Raw genomic sequence first — 16,464 nt, 5'->3', positions numbered from 1 at the left:
TTTTATAGTAAAATGTTTTGCAAAAATTCTTAAAAAAAAATCAGTTATAGTACTTTATCCAAGGAAGTCAAAAATGAGAAAACATTAAAACAGTCGTAATAGTGCTTTACGACTTTGGTCCTCAGGGCAAGTATATATTTAATTCTATGCCTCATAAGGCTGTTTAGAAGCTTGTGTAGCAAACCTCCGCACGTGCGTTATGCAAAACAACGCATTTGTCACAATAATACTAAACTGTATTGTGAAACGACAAATCTACTCAGAATCAACATGGCCTATATCTCTCAATCAAAATTTATAATCCACGTAACAACGTTGGAGGTATTTTGCCAGTTTCATTTCTCAGTATTACTACTATTAACCCTAAATAACTCGATAATATCGCTCGGATTGAGTTATTCAACGTTTATGGCCAATTGTTATACTTGGGGTACTTTATGATATTCTGTGGTACATGTACAATATAGTATGTGTCATTAGCTATCTGTGCTTGACGGAATAGATATATTTATCTGTTTATTTTTAATCTATATATAATCATAAGTGAGTCTAGAGGAAGAAAAGACCTAAGGAACGGCGGAACCAACTTTGTTTTATTTTCTGTAGAATCGCGCTGATTATTAAACATGTTGCGTAATAAAAAACATTTAAGCTTACACACATCATCAGGCAGCGACATTATATAGTATAGGATCGTCGTGTTGTTCCTACGTATACAACAACAGTCGAAGATTTTTCATGAAAGCAAAGTGTCAATATCACTATTAAAATCTACAGCCCGAAAAAACAACTCAAAGTGATTGAATAAAATGATTATTTGACTGCCACAAGTCGACCAAGATTTTCAAATTACACAACTCACAAATGGGAATAATGTCGTGTAATATTGAATAGTTGGAAATGACTCCATTGTATCAACCTCATGAATCAGGATTTATGAAAACATAAACAGTGGCATACACATTATGTAAGAAATAACGATATATATCGCAATATCACTTACTTTCTCTTATAAATGTAAAATAGAAGTTTCAATTTCAGTTTATAAATGTAAAAAAACACATACTTTAAATACTTAAAAAAATACACAACAATTTTCGCTCTGGGCATCGATCATACACTGTTTTTTTATCCATGTTCTTTTTCAACATACCAGCAAGGGTATTTTCGATCATATCGATTGGGGTTAAAACCATAGGGTTCACCATGACACGCTTTATAAGTTTACCACAGCTTGTGGAATTTTTATAATTGATTATTACTTACAATAATTTCAGCAATTCGTAATCAGAGTTTTAAATTCTATTATAAGCTTTCGATGAGCGCTTATATTTATAATAGCATTATTAAATACTATTGAATGTACACTATAAATCATTGTTAAGTCATACAAATAAAAGTTATATTTTAGTTTAACGCTGTTTTACGAGCGTGATACACGAAAACCAACATTAAATAAGTATTATGTTAGTATAAGTGCCGTATATTGGTCGTAAAGTTTTTAAGAGCTTGTTTTACAATAGATAAAATATAGCTATACATTTAAGGTGATGCTTCCGTAATCTTTTTGATTTGATTTATAATCTAATTGTAATAATTACAATTCCATTAGTAGCAAGGTTCTCGGACGGAATAATTAATGTTAACTTAATTATTTTTAAGAATTGGCATGTCTTGACTTCCACTAAGTGATGTTGGAAATGTGGAACGAGAGGTATCGAGGTGATACGGGTAGCAATTGCAACTTGATTCATTGGTGAAGAACTTGTGAACTTTTTCTAGGTGATAGTCGCGACAAGTGACTTCAATGGCTTCCGTTCTAAATAATTATTAAATATGCATTTATCATGAATACCGCATCAATTTATATTATTCACATTAGAATATCTTTCAAAATCTAGGACAGAAAGCTTGGACCACTTATGAATTTGATATGCTTCAGATAAAAAAAGATTTCCGACACGAAATGTTAATAATATTCATAGAAATTTATAAAAATTGTTATAAGCCATGGGTCACATTGTAAATGGTAATTGTGAGGATCGTTAATTTATCTCAATGGTCGTTTACAATAATATTTATGGGACGGAGACTAAAAATCGCACATTATCATATTAAATAAATTATTTTGACATTTCGCACGGTGTCTCGACAATATCCGATTTTAAATTATTTAATTATGTGCAAATAGCTACAGATACAACTGTCAAAAGAACACCGAACGATCGTCAATTTTAAATATAATGAGTGTCAATCGATTTCCGATTATGTAAAATAAAAACGATGCTATAAATTTGATGTTAATGGTGTCGGCTAAGCGTAGGATTGATCGAAATAAAACCATTTAGATGTCTGGAAGTAAGGTCAACTTTGACAGGATTAAAACCAAAGAAATTATTAAGGTAGGACAGACATTAATTGTTCATAGGTTTTGTTGTGAGATGGGATAGAACAGGATTTCGATTATTTAAATAATTACCGAACCCAATCCTAATCCAAGAGCTGGGTGGTAAAAATTAAAAAACAAGATAAGGAAGTTGCCGCGTTTCATCGTGGTTGGTCAAAAGGAACAACTAGTTGTTATGATTGACCAATCACTAACAAAGGAAATTCGATATATCCATATGCGGATTCTTTACATTCAAGTGGATATACCTAACATAGATATAAATGGATATGTCATAAATTTTGGTCATATATATCAGTTATAACGGAAGCTCAATTAAATAGATAATTTATTCTTTAGTCTCGTATCAATTTACTATTCATTCAACATTTTTGCTACTTAAATTTTGCGTCAGTATATTTTATGTCTAAAGATAGGTTTGCACTCCATGGTTTTGTGGTTAACGCACATTCAATCAGACTTGATATTGATTTCTGGGAGAAAAATAGTCATGAAAAATTCCACTCTCTCCGTATCTGCAAACAGAATTACGGATTTATTAATGAGTAACTAATGTATACATTGAAAGTATTTGAACTATTTGACATGACGTGACAATTGTGTGTCATCTCTCTTAAAGGTAGTCTTCTCACTAAACCCATATACTAAACTGCCGTCAAGTTTTTGTTTGAGAATAACCCACTAACTCTATGATTTAATGTGAATTTTAGTGTACAAGTGTAGGTGAGATATTCGTTCATCAGGTGTAAATAACGTTTGTGCAATTGATTAGTTCTCACGGAATAAGTACGACGTTTATTTTTTTAAGATCCGTTTATTGTAACCTATCTGTGCTTCTTTCCACTCATTTACACATGTCTTTTGCACAGGAAGAAACAAAAGAAGAGAATACTGTTGCTAAATAATTTTTAACAAAAAAAAACGACTTTCGCAGGAATCATTTCATATTTTTTATTACGAAACGATTTTCGGACCTCTAGATTTCTCTGGGATGCAATCATCACATCGTTTCTCCTCCTTCCTTCCTCTGAGATATCCTCTTTCTAACAAAAAAAGAATCATCAAAATCGGTTCATAACAAAACATAGGATCGAATTGAGAAACCTCCTTGTTTGAAGTCGGTTAAAGAGTGCAATAAGACTGTTTGACAACGAAGGTTTCACAATTGACATTTCTAAAATATATTTTCTGAGAGAATATCATAAATTATACTATGTATTTTCAAATTATATATATATGTGACGAATGCCCTTTTTGGAATCGGTTAAGTTGACACAAACCGATAGGATAGTTAAAATGCAAATCGGAAATTGAGAGAACGGTTATAAGGCAATCACACCTGTTCAGAAAAAGGTGATTTGAATACTTAAGCTGTATCAAAGATCTTCGTAGTTAACCATGCTTGTTTGTTGAGCTATAATTGCATAAATTAGACAAATATTTTTATTATTATGCATTTTATTACGATACTATGTTTAATTATGTAAAGTGTGTGAGGGAGTTAGAAAGTAGTTCGTTTCCGTTTCTATATTATTTCAATTTAATCAAAATGCAACCTATCGTGATTTTGTTAAAAACAATAACGTTTAGAACTAAGATACGGAAATAATATTTAAAATTTTTACTGGGCCTTTACTTACTCTTCATGAAGATTAAAATTAAAATTAAGATTAAGAGTTGAAAATGATTGTACCAATTTTACGTAAAGCGTAAATATTATCTAGTCTAGTCTACACTAAATACTTAAGTAAAATATTATATATTCGCATGCATTGTTTGGTATACATTGTATTAGTTTTAAATATAAATAGGAATAAATAATGTAAATAAATCCTAAGATGATAAAAGAATTCCGTAAAGAAAAATAGTAACAATTTTTTCCCCAATAAACTTCGTATTGACCTAATGCGTTGAAATCCTAATAGATACATTTGATTAATGTATTATTCAATTTCCTATAAATTACCTTTAATTTACTCTTACCATATTAAAATGCACTAAAATTTACAAAACGCTGATTAAATTCTCATAAATATCTAAGAACACTTCGTTACCGATAAAGCCTGACGAATATAAAATTGATCACTGATAGGTCAGGTTAAATGCCTATAAATAGGCTATTAAAATTTGATGGATAATTATAAAACACACGCAGGCAAAACACGACTGTATACCTTACTCTTAAAGCTGGAACCTGAATGTACAAATTTGGAAAACCACATAAAACTTTGTTGACGAAAGACTTTCCAACTATATATAAATCAAGTATCGAATTAATTCGGTACTTTTCACTATAAAATGGATATAAAACTTTTATATCATGTAACTAGTGCGCCATTAATAAATTTAAAAATATTGAACTAAGCTTTTAAGGGACTCGTGAGTCCATAATAAACATGTCAAAGTGTAAAGCTTGAAAAGTATATCTATTAGTAATTGATTAATGTTATTACGAAATACTAAGAAGTTTATTCATATCCACAGATACATCAATATCACCAATTCACGTTTTCCTTACATTAAGACACATTTTTGTGTCTGTTTCAGTCAACTCTCTCACCCCAGGCATCCCATCATCTCATTTGTCCCTTCTTTCAGAAGAACGCGTTTTCGCCGATATCCAGATTAAGCATTCTGATAAAGGAGTTAGGTCTGGATATCCATAGTAGCCTCATACTTGGAAATCGATTTTCGTTTTGGTTTAATATTTTTTTTTATGTCTTCGTGTATGTTGTTTAAGCTATAAGGGCTTGTCACATTAGAAATTCGTATTTTTTTTGTACCAATGTATCAGTGTACCGAGAGTTGGCAAGATTTTATAAATAAATAAACTCTATTTTTTCTACGTAGTGAGCATGATGATCTTCATTTTTCTTGCCTTCTTGTCTTCTTTATTATTAATTATGTAATTAAATATGAAGAAACAAATTCGCTCTAAAAATCACAAATTATTAGGCACTGTAAAAAATTTAAATGTTTCATACTAAAAGATTGTAAGACATTTTAATACCGTATGGTCGATTAGTTAGTAAATTTGTCGCATTGTCTTGTATAATGTATTGTTCAATTAATTTCTGAAATTGATCATTGTTTGCAACCAATCGCAACCATTGTTCTCCAAGTCAATGCACATACAGAAAAATAACAAATAAGCAAAAATTGTGCACTCATTAAATTTGAACTAAATTAAAGAAATATTTGTTGCATGAATATCTACTTAATGTATCTGTAATATAAGGATTTCATTGTTTGAAAATATTGTTTGTTCATTTGTTTGTAATTAGCGAGGAACACAATTGGTATTTTTTTAAATGAGATCACATACACTCACTGTAAACCTAATAAGTTATCAGTAGGCTAGAACATATCGAAAAAACGTTACATGAAAATAATAATAAATATATTATTTACATCACAAAAAAGGAACAAGTGCAAGAAATCAAAGAAAGCAAAGAATCTCACTAAAAGCAATGATATGAAATTGTTATTCTTTATTCCAAGTACGAAAATATCTATAATATTTACTTTTGACAACATACAAATGAAGTATGATACAACTATTCGTAAACTGTGCTAATAGTATAAAGTCTGTCCAAAGCCATGTCAAAAACATTTTTAGCTCTTCTGTTTCTTTAAAATATTTCTAGCTATCATTTAAATAAGGAGGCACAATTTTTACTAGGCAGATGCAAAGTAGATCGGCACATCAAACAAAGAATAGCAGACGCACTTATTATAATGGAGTGTGAACTATGTGTTTCACTTTAGATAAGTTGAGTGCGTTAAATCTTCAAAGGAGCTTTTTATTTATTGACGTCTGCCATTGAGAATTATGTGTGGCTTATCATATCCCATGACCTATGAGAAACCAACTTGATGGATACATCTTTCTTTGCTTTTATTAACCAGGCGCGATCTTCTTCAATCAGTCCATAAGATGTCTAAACTAAAACATTACTCTTTTACTTTACACAAAAATAATTAATGCAAATAATAAATTTGAAGCGCCGTTAAATTTATCCATACAAATAACACACAATTTTTTATATGACGGCAAACGGCCTTTTTGTGGCGTTGCCGGCCTTTGATGGAGGATTATGCTTTTTTTAAACAATTGAATGTCATATCTCACCGGGATTCGATTTCAGTCGTTTACAGTTCGCATAAGAAAATGTCTAGTGATGCTTGGACGTATACTTATAATTTGATTGTACGAGCAAAAGCTTTTGATAAATGCTCCAAAGATCAGCAAAATTTTACTATTTTAGTTTCAGAGACGATGATTCCAAATTCACTATTGAAATATGATATCAAAGGAAATACAATATATTACTAACATTGAATGGTAAAATTTGTTATTCCTCCGAGTTCCGGTACATTTTCCAAAAATAATTTTAATTAACTAACGTTCTTGTGTTAATATTTGCCCACGCATTTTAAACTACTGTTTATAGTTTAACGTTGAATACACAGAGGCGTTTTAGAAACGTGCGAACTAAACGTAATAGTCCGTGTTCACATAGGTTCTGAATTTGACATTGACATTCTTTTGTCAATGATAACAATCAATGTTAGTATTACTGCGTATAATTTTTAGGAATATTCAACTAAAAAAAATATAGTTATTTTACTATTATTTTCCTTATAATTTTAATATTATTACTACGATTTAGTTAAGACGTATATTTGTGTATTGGAAATTAAGAAACCTAGTATAGCTAAACAATATTTTACTACGAATTTACATGATCGCTTGTGAAGTCATGTTCAAGAAAGCTGTGAGCGTTCTGCGAAGGAGAATAAGCCTGAAAAATCAACCGGGTTTCAAAATATGACCATGGAGTCAGTCATGTCACATACACCTGCAATGTTTAGCGGTGTTAACAAATAGTTCAGACGAATAATTGCATAAACCATGTAGGTGATGACCCTCCTGTGCCTGATACACGCCGTCGACTTTTTGGGTCTAAGGCAAGCCGGTTTCCTCACGATGTTTTCCTTCACCGTTCGAGCAAATGTTAAACAAAATCAATAAATTAAAAACTGAATGTTAAATATACAACAATAACATAAAGGGAGATTTCATAAGCTTTATCAAGCGCTCATGCCTGAACAACCTAAGGTTTATTTAAATTGTTGCCTGTTTTTCGATATATGAACGGCGTTATGTCATCGTGGGTGTAAATTATTGTATCCGTAAGCGAAAAACTCATGACGTCTTCATTTAAACGACCGATGCAATCATTATGGTAGTTTTAAATCAGTAGGTAATGATGGAAAGAAAAAGCTTCAAAATAAACTTTATTGAGGCTATTTAAAGTTGGCTTTATATTTCTGTAACAATTTTTACAAAGAAAATGTGAGAGTAGCCGTGTAGAACCAGTCCTCTAGTGTCTTTTTAACCAACTAAGCTAAATTTGACTATTCGAGCCTAATATAAGCCGGTTTCTCACGATGTTTTCCTACTCCGTTCGAACGTTTCTTCATGGACAAGTCCGTTAATGCTCAGCCTATAGGGATGGAACCTACGATCTCAGGGATAAGCATCGCCCGCTGAAGCCACTAGGCCGACACTGCTCTGTAATCTAAATCCGAAGAAATCCGTAACTTGATTTTCTTCAACACTTCATGAAAAACACAAAGCCTTGCTTTATTGAAATTTAGCAAAAAAGCGCTGTTTAACAAAATTTGTTACTATTTAAGAAAGCAAGACAAGAAATTATAATCAAAAGCATACCGGTTTGATATAATATTTATAGTGTAAATTTTTAAGTAGCTCAGTCTACCAACTTTCCTGTTTGACACATAATTATTCACGCATCTCGGATCAGTCATTCCCCACTCTACTTAAGATATTAAACTTTACCCAGGATTAGCCACTTATTTTATTATTATTTTATAGTAAGTGTTTATTACTTTTCTTAGATTCTCAACATATCATAAAACATATAATACAATTCAGGATCAGGACCCGATTAAATACAGATAAACACCAAAAAAGGTGAAAACTCCAATCTATACAATTAGAATGTTTATATATTCTTTCGATAGAATATTTTCCAAAACTTATGTACAAATTGAATAAATTGCGATTGCTTTATTCCATTGGAAAAAATAAGTGCAATAAGTAAATCATAACATTGCGGTGCAGGATAAAGGCAGGCGCCGACACTGATATATGAATACTATGAACATTGGTTTTAATGGAGAATTATATTTTCATGTCGTATAGGGCAGGGCTGTCGAAAAACAGCGCAATGAAAATTTAATGTAATTTAGAATCAATTTATATTCATGATAACAATACAACTTGTTCCCTTTGGAGTAGAGACTCTTGGGCCGTGGAGATCAAGTGCACAGGCGCTAATTAAGAAGTTAAGTTGGCGCCTGGTATATAGTACTGGGGACCCTAGAGCTGGTGCTTTCCTCGCTTAAAAAAAAAGTATCGCAAGGAAAAAGTACAGCGAGGAAATGCTGCCAGCGTTAAAGGTACACTGCCACAGGGACCATACCTTTTAAATTTGATTAAATTTTCTTTTTATTATTACTATGTAGGATAAGAAATATTGTAAATACCGTATATTGATTACTATGTTTAGGTTTTAATAAACAATTATTTTATCAAGAAAATCTTTCTCTTCTATACCCTGGATAATAGTTGCTTAATAAGTTGAAGGAAACTGTTTGAGAGGAATCTTAAGGAATTTCCTTCAAGTGACGAAGCAATTAATAAAAACATCAAGTATATACTTAAATACACTTGAATTACAAGAGATCTCTTATGTAAATGGTACTTGAATTGTGTAAATAAAACTACAATTCACGTGCAGTTTTTTAAATATTATAAAGAGCGGCAGAAATGTGTACAAAGTCTTTCGATCTACAAATAAAATATATTTAAAATATTAAGTTATTGCGTTACTGTTTATTATTATTAAAACTACTTACCTAAAGAAATATAATTTCAACTGTTGATATCCCTTTTGTTTCTGACGTATTCATGATTATTTATTGCTTATAAATTTATTACTAGAAACTGTCTCTTTGACTCAGGGAAAAGTTTCGTTCATAAATCACTTGCGAGCCAGGCAATGTTCCTCCTATTTCATTAAAAAAAATACTATTATCCCAGTAAGTTTTTTTACTTTATGTCTCAATGTCTTGAAGCCTTGCTTGCCTAACATTCAAATGGATGATATATTAGCTAATAAGAGATCGAACTGACAACCCTATTACTATCATCCTTATACCTCTAATACATGTCAGGACTGAATGACCATACATCACAGATTAGAGCAAGACAAATGTAAGGCAGGATTTTTAAGCTATTATTTATGTAATATTGTATATTAACGGGACAATTTTTAACTTAACTGTACATTTTTGATAGAAGTCACTAAAGGGATTTAAATTATTAAAGATTTTACGGTAGCATACAACATTTTATTGTTTAATAAATAATTAGATTGCACAAATTAATATTTTGATAGTTCGCAAGCTATGTCGAAACCTAGTGGTTAAGAGTGTAATTCTCAAGAATGAGGTCGTGTTATCGAACCCTGGTTATTCACTAATCGAATATTATGCTATAGAAGCGGTCCACACTTTTTTGGCATGACAGTCCGTAATGTCCTAGCTTGTCGACATCACTGTCACAGGGATATTTATGAGGAGCGCAGACCGGAACCCCAAGCCGTAGACAGGTTGCGTTTCGGAGCCTGACAGGCTCAAGAAATGTTCCTGTATTGAACGAAGGGTAAGCGTGAAGCCACTAGCCGGCCTCATGCATACCCACGGCCAAATACAATACAATAAAAAAATTAAATTATTATTAGTTAAATACAATGTAAAATATTAATTTATTTTGTTTATTAGCGTGTATCAAGTCACGTATTAAGATCGAATGGTTATCTTTAATCCTTCCGATAGAGTTTGATTCAATATTACGCTTACGACTTGTGTGATAAAACAATCTGTTTTTATTTTTATGCAAAAGATGAAAAACATGCGTTAAAACTATTGTGGAACTTCTAGTCCAATCACAGACACGCAACACGACCCGCCGTTCCGTTTGACCAATCACAATCAAACGAAACGCGCCATCGCTTCGTATTGCTTGCTCGAACTTTTAAACGTTACGCGAGAATGTATCAGTGACAGAATTTGCGAGACACCCATTAATATTCATTGTACGGCTTATAATCTTCAAAGGAGCCTTGTATCTTAAATCAATTATATTTTCATCGTATTGTCGCCAACGCGTCCCATAAATACTTGACGCATGTATTTGCTGACCTTTGTTAAGTGGATTTGATATGACAGCTTCGGATTTATTGAATTCCAACGAGGGTCGATGACGCGAAATTGGCTTTTAAGAGCATATACTTATTGAGTAGAATGTCTAAATTTATATTTTTACAAAAACATGAAATAAATATCAAGTACATCCGGTCTTATACTGACTTAAGATATTTAAAATTCAGTAAAGGAAATTGCATATATTATTATTTTAAAAATAAATATATATTTCTTGTTTCATTGCATTTATAGTACAGAAAAATAGTTACAAATAACACATATATGTAAGACAATTCAAAAACACCACGTTTATGTGTATACTCGTGTGACGGACACTAGCCACATATTTTAAGTACGAATAATATAACACGCTTGCTTGCTTTATTTGCTACCCAATGAAGCAAGACTTATACGTACATATAATTTTCATTTCTACTATCTTTCAATTGATTTATATTCTCACGAATGACGAACAAATTCTAAACAAACTTACTGTTCAACGAAACAGATAATATAAGCTTTTGGCCACATAAGTTCGTTCGTTCTAATAGTTCTAACAATTTTAAACATACGGTTACTTCAAGGCATAGCTATTAGGCAACATAATGAAGTTTCTGCCATTCCAACATCTAGTTAAACTTCAGTATCTTGAGCTTAATTCATTCGGATTTAAGTCGAAATAATTGGTCCCAATTAGCAGTCGCCTACTTCAACAGTAAACGAACTGATTGGCAACGCTCATATTTATTATTGAGAATGTGTCGACGGAATTTTCTTTTTTATCTAAACGGGCTTGGTCACAAGGTTTGTTTTGAACACTGTAACTTATTAACCTTATTACATGTTATTTCGTGTGTACTATTGATCGATATACCTACTAATTAAAGTAGAGGTTAATATTCTTCCAACTCACAAATATACAGTTTTTACAATATTCTTAAGCTGTATAGTAATAGTAGTTATAAATGAAAATGCATAAATTAAAAACTAAAATAAATTGATATAAGTTTGGTCCTTGTTGCACGATACCTATTCGTCGGGCGAGGAAAGTACCAGCTCTGGGGTCGCCGGTACTATGTAACAGGCGCCAACTTAAATCTTTAATTAACGCCTGTGCGCTTGAACCCAACAGCCCCAGAGTCTCTACTCCAAAGGGAACACAATCAAAATTTCTGCCTGCTCTGCGGTCGCGCCAGCTTTTGTGCTTGTCCGAGGAGAGGTGAGACTGGGCTATCGTGTCCACACAAGTAGCATCCCATACCAAATCCCGTCCCATTCTTCAAGTGATCAAAGACAAATTAATATTTATTTGTAAATGATTATGCTAGAAAAGTTGATTGACACTAATAATTAATTATTCTTTTGCATTATTTTGAATTTTTTTCCTAATCCTTATTTTTTTTCAGTTACTAGAAAAAGTATAGATTATTTAGACAATTTTTTTGTAGAATACCAAAAAAAACTCTTAGAAGCTCAATACCGATTCGGCTCATCCCAGCTATAGCCAATGGCCATCAAGTGCAAATGTTTGTCAAATAATATGTTGATATAGCTAGTTCCCGAAATTCAAAGGGGGCCGTGTTCATCCAATATTTGGAAACCTTTGTCAAACAATATGGGGTATGTAAAACATTTGTCGAGACACCTTACGGGATCTATTTCCTGTGTACATTCGATAAGGGCTTCTGCAAACAATTATGGAATGTTAACATAGCTATTCAACCTTTATTTTTCTATAATTAGTTTTTGTTTGACGCGCCGTTTTGAGAACAAATTTTGTGGCTCAAAGCAAATGTTGTCAGTAAAAACACGACAAAACTACCAAAAAACACAATTCTTATTAAATATGGCTAAAAAAGTTTAAGAAGATAGAATTAACGATAACTAGAAAGCGATAAAGCCGACAATTACTCTCCTTTTCATTTAATTATGTCAATTGTATTATTTCTGTACATGTAACGAAGTGTTAATATATAAAATAAATAAACTAGAGATTGAAATCTATTTTATTTTTATATATAAATCTTCTGTGCTCGTGTTTTTAATTAAACTTGTCCGAAACGATTGGACTGATATTTATAATTTTTTTTGTGTGTGTTCAAGTGGAGTCGAGAATGGTTAAGATTTACAATTATATAAAGTTTTTTTATTAATATGTGAACAGGACAACGTCTGGCGGATCCGCTCGTTTTTGATAATACATATTTCCCTCGCAATATGTTTCTTGTAAGATAAATGAAGAATTCTGAGCACACATAATATATTAGCGCCTTTCGCACTTCACCATAAAATAATTCGACTTCTAGGAGTAAAAACACAGCATATATTCACGCACATAAAACCCACAGGTAGTTTACGTGGTAATATTCGCAATATCGGTGAAATAATAAAAAATATCTCTAATAAAAAATCTAAGTTAACGTTCTTGACTTCACAAATATTTCACTATTCCATGCAACTTAAAGTCTTATGAACTGAGGGCATCCAGCGCAGAAAACCAGCCTGATCAGTTCTGGGCAGCGCTTTTAATTTCCCTCACTCCACGTCATTCCAGCTTTCTTCGCCTCTACAATGATGCTTCTTCGGCAGGTCTGTTTTGGACGGCCAGGTTTTGCTTTTGCGTTGTGGACAACAGTCGAGCGCTTGCTTGGTAATGTGACATGGATCCCTACCAGGCGTATGTCAATTGGCACCTCATAGCTCCAAAAGAGATGATGATTAGAGATACTCTCGGGCCAGAATGCCATACAAACGAGGTAATAATGAATCTATCAACTAGCTAAAGTGTTTAAACGAAAGATAAATAAACAATATTTTGGCAATATTCCTCTGCACATGTTTGTATAATTGACGTAGAGTTGTGTAAACATGCATATGTTTGTTCCAGTTAATGTGCCAACTTGCTGTAGGAGACAATCGAAAATAGGAGATAGACATACTTATGAAAATAATAATATTGTTATTATGATTTGACTGGTTACGGTAGAATAATTTTTCTTAGTAATAATATTAATGCAATTTGGTTTTTTTGTTAGATACATGAATAAAATTACATAATAATAATAATAAAATGATACGAATAAAGTATGACATTAAATTTTTTTTAATATTTTCGAAAATTAATAAATCTTCTTAAAAAATCTTCGTAAAATAAATTACGAAATTTAGCCTAGCATAGAGTGGATTCATGTTACAAGGGTTCAATTTTCTAAGCTGATAAATTGTAGACAGTTTTAATAAAATGACTAATCTTGGGAATTTTACTTAATAACGTTGCAATAAATAATCATTTATCTAAGGAATGTTATCATTAACCGAAATAACATTATTGTCATGGTATCTGATCGATGTAATACAGGTATAAAAATAATAAATATTTATATAGGAAAATTCCGTATATTATGCTGTAAATATTGGACATCCCGTCACAATGACAACTTCAATGTTTGTCTATAAAGGAAATAACATGTTTTAAGTCCCGTAAGCTCACAAACTAATTAAATACGTAATACCTAATTCGGCTGTGCTGTGTGATGGTGTGAAAGTGATGCAGGTGATTTAGCGCTATGGATATTATTAATTCTCCTTTTAAGAAATATGATTTGCGTCTGCAGTGTTTCTTTGACTATTAATTAAATTTAGTATGAGAACAGGTAAGTGTATAACGAAAATAATAAAATAATTTTATGCGTTTTTGACAATTTCTTTGATAGTAAGATGTATTGAAGGAGTCGTGATTGTAAAAAGATTATTAGGACCACACTTTTATGCGACAAATGCATAGTTTAAGTTATCAAATAACGGTGTCGATGTGGGAATAAAAATAAAATTTTCTTGTCTTCTCTTCATCATCAAAGTGCCGTATATCCGTGAGAATATCGACTTACATAATATGATTGATGATGATCTTGATATTGAACCCTACATTGCGTCTAACGTTATTACTGTTAGTTTCAACCAGTATCCGCCAGTGGGGAAACACCTGGGACAACGCACACGAGTGCCGACCTAATCGAGATATCGGCGAAAATGCTTGTATATGTTTTTGTTGAAAATAATATGACACTTACAGAAATGCATTATCTATACTAATATTAATAAATTCTATTAGAAATAGAACCGACCTAAATGTCCTAGTAAGTATTAAATAGCAAGAGACTTAAATGAATTAAACAATTAAATGATTCTAATACAAGTGTGCGAGTGTAAAGACTTCTATAGGATTATATTAATTATTTGACTCATCATCCACCCTATTTGGTCCACAAACGGGATAGTTTCTGCCTTACCTTCGCATTGGCTCAAAGATTAGATTAGAATATGCATTAGTATGGTAAAATCTTCTGGAAATCGGTAGTTTTCGAGTTTTTTCTTTAAAATACTAAAACACAGTCTTACGTCGTTTTAACTGATTTCAAAACCGAAGGTGGATATCAATGCGACGACTATTTTTTTGTGTATGCTCTAATTTTACAATAATGGTATTTATAATATATTTTTTATATATAATAGAGGGCCAAACGAACGTAAAATGTAATTAATTACACGTTAGTCTATTCTAAATTAATATTAATTTATAAAATCCATTTAGTTTTTCAGATAACTGAAGGTATCGTAGAAATCGTTCAGCGTTAAGTACATAATAAAACAGCTTGATATAATAGTTTAAAGGCACATTGTTACATTTATGGAGTAATAGATATTTTCTCAGGAAGTCACATAAAACACTGGACCGATGAACTATAAAAATCCCACGCTTACTTAAATATCAAATTACATACTTTATTGGCAACTTTCTCTGCAAAATATGTTATATTAAATATAATATCGTAAGCAAATACATAAAGATATTCAAAACTATGAGAAATAATGGAACGCCTAATCGACACGGCAGAAATTAGTTAATTTTTGTATGATTAGATTCAGCGCTGGTATATATCACTGCGCTTTAAATTCTGAGTTTTTATCGCAATTTTGATGTAGTTTTCGCAATCATTAGCGCCCATGACAAGTTTGGGATCAAGTGGTACGAAACTTACTATTGAAATCGGGATCCCCATCATTTGGAAGTGACAGAATAGCTGGTATTCTGGGCTGACTAAGTAAAGATAGACTTTTGCCGTATGCATAGGACATCGTAAAAAATATTGTTTATGCACATTCGTCACCAACTGTACTGATTGATGCAAATGCATGAGTAAACTGAACAAACCGCGCTGAAAGGTCAATGCTACTGCTATTGTTTCACAGGCTATTGCTAATAATATTGGTATATTAGTACTTAGGGATATAAAGCTAACTTACCATGGCCCGTAGGATTTAACTTAAATCTTTTTTTTACACACCGAGGAGTTTCAAATTACCGGCGTATCAATAAATATATATCGATATCATAGTAGTCATATATTGCAACACAATCAACTCCAGGTGTTCTGAGAAACTAAAAATCTTGCGTAAAAATGTAAACCTGAGGAAATCAGTAAAAAAAATTTTTTATTTCATTCAACACATGATTACATTTCTTAATTTCGTATAGACGGTAATGTAATATTTTTTTGATTAATTATATGCGTCCGTTTGTTTTGTAGTAAATCGCGAAAAAGCCAGATTACGCCTGATTAGTTTTTTGTAAAAACTAAAACAATTGACAAACTCTCAAATAAGTGAGTCATCTGTTCCGATTCTTTTGACCCCTCATTATCATAAACATAGTAAAATTTGGGACGAATTTCATTGACTTCATGAACTACAATGTTCAC

At 31.8% G+C, this 16,464-nt stretch overlaps 1 protein-coding gene across 3 annotated transcripts in view; it reads right to left on the bottom strand.

Annotated features, from left to right (window-relative positions):
- Nucleotides 1–16,464, bottom strand: part of LOC125050317 — a 156,886-nt gene that overhangs the window by 3,744 nt on the left and 136,678 nt on the right. The gene's annotated exons all lie outside the window — the stretch shown is intronic.

This window comes from Pieris napi, chromosome 6 (genome assembly GCF_905475465.1).
Source record: "Pieris napi chromosome 6, ilPieNapi1.2, whole genome shotgun sequence".
In the NCBI taxonomy this organism is placed as follows: Eukaryota; Metazoa; Arthropoda; class Insecta; order Lepidoptera; family Pieridae; genus Pieris; species Pieris napi.
This window is presented reverse-complemented; position numbering and strand designations above follow the sequence as displayed.